The sequence below is a fragment of the Aedes albopictus genome, chromosome 3 (genome assembly GCF_035046485.1).
Source record: "Aedes albopictus strain Foshan chromosome 3, AalbF5, whole genome shotgun sequence".
NCBI lineage: Eukaryota > Metazoa > Arthropoda > Insecta > Diptera > Culicidae > Aedes > Aedes albopictus.
The window spans coordinates 51,414,125-51,420,124 of NC_085138.1; positions in this window are offsets into that span (position 1 = coordinate 51,414,125).

Below are 6,000 nucleotides of genomic sequence, written 5' to 3' on the forward strand. Positions count from 1 at the left end.
AGCGCCGCGGTTACCTTGATAAGGGCTTGATGGAGCCTTGGGAAATCTGGGCCTCTCATCCCAAGCAGGTATTGGATTTCATACGAAATGCAGTACCTGATTGGGAAACACGCCAATAGCTGTGAGGATGATCATTTCTCCATAGTGATGAGTCTTTTCAGTACGGCAAAAATAAAGAGGATGACACCACAATAGATCAAATTAATGGTCGCAGTGGTACTAAGGACTGTTCATTTTATAAAGAGGACAACTTTGCAAGGCTGTAAAAAGAAAACGCGTAGTTCAAATTTGAGCAGCTTTGGTTAGTTGTTCAGTACATTATATTAGCAGATAATAATCATAATTAAATTAGGTTAAAATTATTGAACTTCATAGAAATGCGGAAAAGTGTTAGGAGAGGTCAATTTTTCGATTCCCAAAAACTAAAGATAAAAACAAAAATACTGTAAAACATCGGTGTATCGTTTTAAATTTCATAAAAGTGTTTGCCATACTGCAGCAGTATGAGTGATAGATATTCTGGCAAAATATAAACCTAATCGGAATATTAGTTGTTGAGATATTAAAGTTACAAGTTGGACTCGATTTTCAGAACAAAATTTATTTGTTAAACAAAAATGTATGAAAATATAAAACTTTGAATGTTTTCAATGGATCTAGTCGAAAGTACTAATAATACAATTTCAAATGCAGAAAACCGCTTCTTGATAGCATTGTTGGCTCGGTTACTGTGCTTTATGGAAGTTACCGGAGGTAAAACAGCTTCATTCTTTGAAGGTTCTTCTAAATAACTATGTAACCTTTTGCAAATACAACTTAACAATGATGGCGAAAATAAAACTTAACATGTAGTTATGTTCAAATAAGGTATATAATCACATAGGGTCAAGCCTTGCTGAAAATAAACAATAATAAGCTTCTCTAGAATCGAAAACTTGCATTTATGGAGCAAAAAGTATGCAATTTTTCACTATGGCCATCATGAAGGATTACATTTATGATGAAGAACGTACTTTAAAGCATATTTTTCTTCAGTATCATTTAGAATGCGATTCTCTTCTGTACTGGACAAATTTTTAACTGAATCCATAGTGTTATTGCATCACTGGACTTAAATAAGTATTTTTTATCATTTTCATTGACAACAAGGTAACTCACTATATCAAGTTGTGTAATGCTTGGTGCATTATTACTGACCAACTATTACGCTCTACCTTTAGGAGAATGGTATTAGATCCCAACACATTGAAAAGTTCATGAAAATTTTAAAGTTATGTATGTGGAAAGTGGTGTAGAATTTTGAGAAATTGGGTTTTATTGAACTTTAACAAACACCGCGTCAGTTCCATAACTAAGGACAATTTGTGTAATGTTATATTTTTCCTACACTGTAGAATACCTATAGAAATTTATGCAAAAAACTGATAATGATTTTATTGAAAAATAAAATAGATATCACACAAATAAGGTGTCCTCTTTATAAAATGAACAGTCCTTATGTCCCCAACAGGAAAAAAAAAAAAAAAATCTCTGACTCTTAGACAAAACTGACGCAATCCTCCAATGGTCGAGCACTGTCCTGGCCACGTCCTTGCGACTGCTGAGGAATGAGAAAGGATGGTTAGTTTTGGACACCTATGAAAAATGTAGACAACTCTACGATCTCTCAGGCCTAGGTGTCACGGGAATTTGGGTGTTGTTAGTGGAAGGGTAAACACCAGAGGATACGCTTGGTCAACGTTCAGGCACACCATTGTCAGTCTTCTTCGAATCCGTTGTCTGCCCGATTCATCCTGGAATCTATGACATTTCGTCGAAAGACATTTGGTCGAATGACGTTTGGTCGAATGACATTTGGTCGAAAGTACATTTGGTCGAACGGACGTTTGGTCGAATGGACATTTGGTCGAAACCCATATTATGGAGTAGGAAACATATGACATTTAGTCGAACGGACAATTCGTCGAATGGACATCTGGTCGAAAGCCACGAACTGATGAAAAGACACTAGACCAATCGATGACAAAAACCGCTAGATAAGAGTTATGTGCTTGGCAGGTAGTGCAGTTCGCGCACTGTTGTATTTCCAACTTCAGCTTGAGGAGGTACGTTCCGAATACTCAATAGGAAGCTGCGTTCGTGCGTACCCAAGAAGGTATCCCCTTGAGCGCCATGTAGGCTGAGCAGCCCCGGTAAGGAAGCCTGCTTTAAACCATCACCTACCAGAAAAAGCAAAACTAGATAAAACGGATTGATTTAACGGCAACAGACCAGGCAACGATTGGAAAATCAAATCTTGGAACATGAGAGCTTTAATTCAATTCACACGTCTTGCGCACCTGGCTCGTGAACTGCAGAATGCCGGCTACTATTCGCAGATCAGCGGAAAACACTTTCGATGAACCTTGGAAAACTTTCATTTCGTTGCCAACAATATTGCTCTGCGAGCATTCACTGCTAGAGCAATGCAAATCAGCAATAAATATTCACTTCGTAGGTGAGAATGTCCGAAAACACACCTAGCCAAGCACCTAGCGATACACGATACTTGCTTGCAGATTGATACCTACTACCATAAGAGGATAACATGAAAAAAGTGACGCATTTAAACGCGTTCAAGTTAAACTCGGCACGCTGCGATCAGTTGGAAGTTGGAACGCGAGCGAGCTCTAAATTAAACGCATATAAATACATAATTAGGTACATTCGCAAAATGCCTGCATGATACCCTGGTATTCTCAAAACTGAAATGGTTATAAATCCGCAATTTTTTCAAAGTTTTGAATAATCTTGGGATTCAATTCAGAAACATATCTTTTATTGGGAGCATATCCGAGTGAACCGGTTTGATTACCGTGGTTTTCGGAAAATCCGAATTTTCAGGAACATGTTCGGCATGTCAGCTACAATAACCATCAAAGATCATAAACCAATAGTCTTGTCCAATCAGTCTTATTGTCATCAAAAAGTTATGGCCATCAATAACACTTTCTTACACCTCAACCCCTCTTAACCTCACAAATTTAGGTATATTTATATTTACGGATTTTCTGAAACTCCGGGTGACCGGACCAATTTATTCGCATAACATATCGATAGAGTAAGCACATATGAGTTCGGAGATGAATCGGTATCCGAACGGACGTTCTTGAGCAGTAAGCTCTGACACGCAAGTTTAATTACTACAGCGTTTCAATCAAAACATTGAAAGCATTTATATTATTTTCGACTCGTGTTCAGTTCAAGTGCAACACTACAGGAAAGAACAGCCTATGTTTAAAAGAAGGAAAAATATCAGATGAAAAATCTGCAGCTTCAACATATGAACATAGTAAAATCCGGAAACTTGAACAAACCCCCAGATGGTAAAACCACTATTGAGAAAAATCAGCAGTAGGTACATGACACAATGAAATTAGTAAACTTGAAAGACCAGCCTATGTTTGAAAGTAGGAAAAATATCTTAAAAAATGGTATCAGCTAATGAAGAACAGCTTGTGTTCAAAAGGAAAAAAATCTTCTGAAACATTCAGCAGTTGGTACAGCGTACAGGAAAACGATGTTGGGGTCAATATGACCCAAACAGGCACGATGAATGTGCATTACGCCATCGTGGTGCGAAAAACTTAACATCCTAGGAGGGTTAATAAACGTAAAAGAATAGCCTATGTTTCAAAGAAGGAAAAATACATGAGAAAAGACAGCAGCTATAACATTCAAACATAGTACAAATACGAAACTTGAAAGAATAGCCTATGTTCAAAAGAAGGAAAAATCATCGATGAAAAAAATCACAACCATAATGTCCACTGTCAGCACAAATAACAAACTTGAAAGAACAGCATATGTTGAAAAGGATGAGAAACCTTTGATGGAAAAGCCAGTATGTGCTACACAAAAACGCAATTTAATGATAAAACTTGAAAGAACAGCCAATATTAAAAATAAGGAGAAATCTTCGATGAAAAAACAACTACTTCACTAATGCCAACGAAAACTACATTGCAAACCAAGTTACCATAATAATAAACACCCTTGAATGAAATATTTGCTGTTTAAAGTTTGATATTATTAACATGATTAAATTGCTATACGATTTAACGTCCATTCGACAAAACATACTTTCAACCAAATAAGTTCAGTAACAAATAAATTCAGAAACCGAAATCTAAAATATTTTTTTCCACTTAAATCTCTTTTCATCGGTTAGTGCCTTTCGACCAGATGTCCATTCGACGAATTGTCCATTCGACTAAATGTCATATGCTTCTTCTTCCACAAAATGGGTTTCGACCAAATGTCCATTCGACCAAATGTCCTTTCGACCAAACGTACTTTCGACCAAATGTCATTCGACCAAACGTCATTCGACCAAATGTCATTCGACCAAATGTCCTAAAGCCATAATATTAACATCGTACGTCAAATAAGCTACATATTAGTGATACGCTCGCCACAGTTGCATATTTTTACAATTATATCATACGATTAATTTACCTCAAACCTGCTGAAATAAAATGTTGATTAGCAGTACATTGAAACAAAATTAACTACAAAACACAAAAAAAGCATCAAACTTTGATCTTGGAATATATTTATTAATACGGTAAATATCAAGATCAAAATTTGATTTGGTAGATCTTACACCGCAACGCACCATTCTAAGGTGATCTACCCACGTTACGGGTGCAATCGATCATAAAACAATATGTATGTCGAAAGTATGATTAGGATTAGAATAATCAAGCAACTGTGGGGGTTTGTTGCTGCTGCTCTCCATCCTCGGTCACGCCCAATGCTCACCAAGTTACGCTCCACCTGGTACGCCCATTGTGCTCTCTGCGCTCCACGCCTTCTTGTGACAACTGGATTAGTCACGAACACCAACTTTTCATGATTGTTGTCCGGCATTCTTGCAACCTGCCTTGCCCACCGTTTCCTCCCGGCTTCGATCACCTTCTGGAATTGGGTTCACCGTAAAGTGCAGCGAGCTCCATTCTCCTGCACACCGCCGAAGATCGTTCTTAGCACGCGTCACTTGATAACTCCAAATGCTTGCAGGTTCTTCTCGAGCATGGTTCATGTCTCGTGTTCGTAGAGGATCACCAGTCTAATAAGCGTTTTGTATATGGGTCACTTGGTGCGTGGGTGAATCTTTTCAGGCCGCAGCTTCTTCTGGACCCCATAGTAGACATGACTTCCACCTGTGATGTGCCTTCGTATTTCACGGCTAGCATTTTTGTAAGCCGTCAGTAATGATCTAAGGTAGACGAATTCCTCCACCACCTCGAATGTATCCCCGTGTATCGAAACATTACCGCCCAAACGGATCCGGTCGTGTTCGGTTCCGCCTACCAGTATATACATTATTTTTGAGGCATTCACCACCAGTCCGACCTTTGCTGCTCCGCGTTTCAGGCGGGTGTACAGCTCTGCCACCGTTCCAAATGTCCTGGCAATAATGTCCATGTCGTCCGCAAAGCACACAAATTGACCGGATTTTGTGAAAGTCGTAACACTGTTGTTGAGCCAGGTTCGTCGCTTAACACCTTCCAGAGCGATGTTAAAGAGTAGGCATGAGAGTGCGTAACCTTGTCGCAGTCCCCGGCGAGCTTCGAACGAACTGGATAGTTCACCCGGAACTCTTATGCAGTTTTGCACAGCATCCATCGTTGCTTTAGTCAGTCTAGTCAGCTTCCCAGGAAAGCGGTTTTCGTCCATGATTTTCCATAGCTCAATACTGTCGTATGCCGCTTTGAAGTCGATGAACAAGGTGGTGCGTTGGAACCTGGTATTCACGGCATTTCTGGATGATTTCCCTTACGATGGAGATCTGGTTCGTTGCTGGAGGTGAGGATGGCCGAACACAAAAACGATTGCAAAAAACGGAATCCGAAATCTGGCTTAGCAGTGCACAATATGGAAAAAGGGCATTCGTTCGACTTCGATAAAACAGCAGTGCTAGAACGCATTGAGGACCCGGAGACCAGGATTATCGCA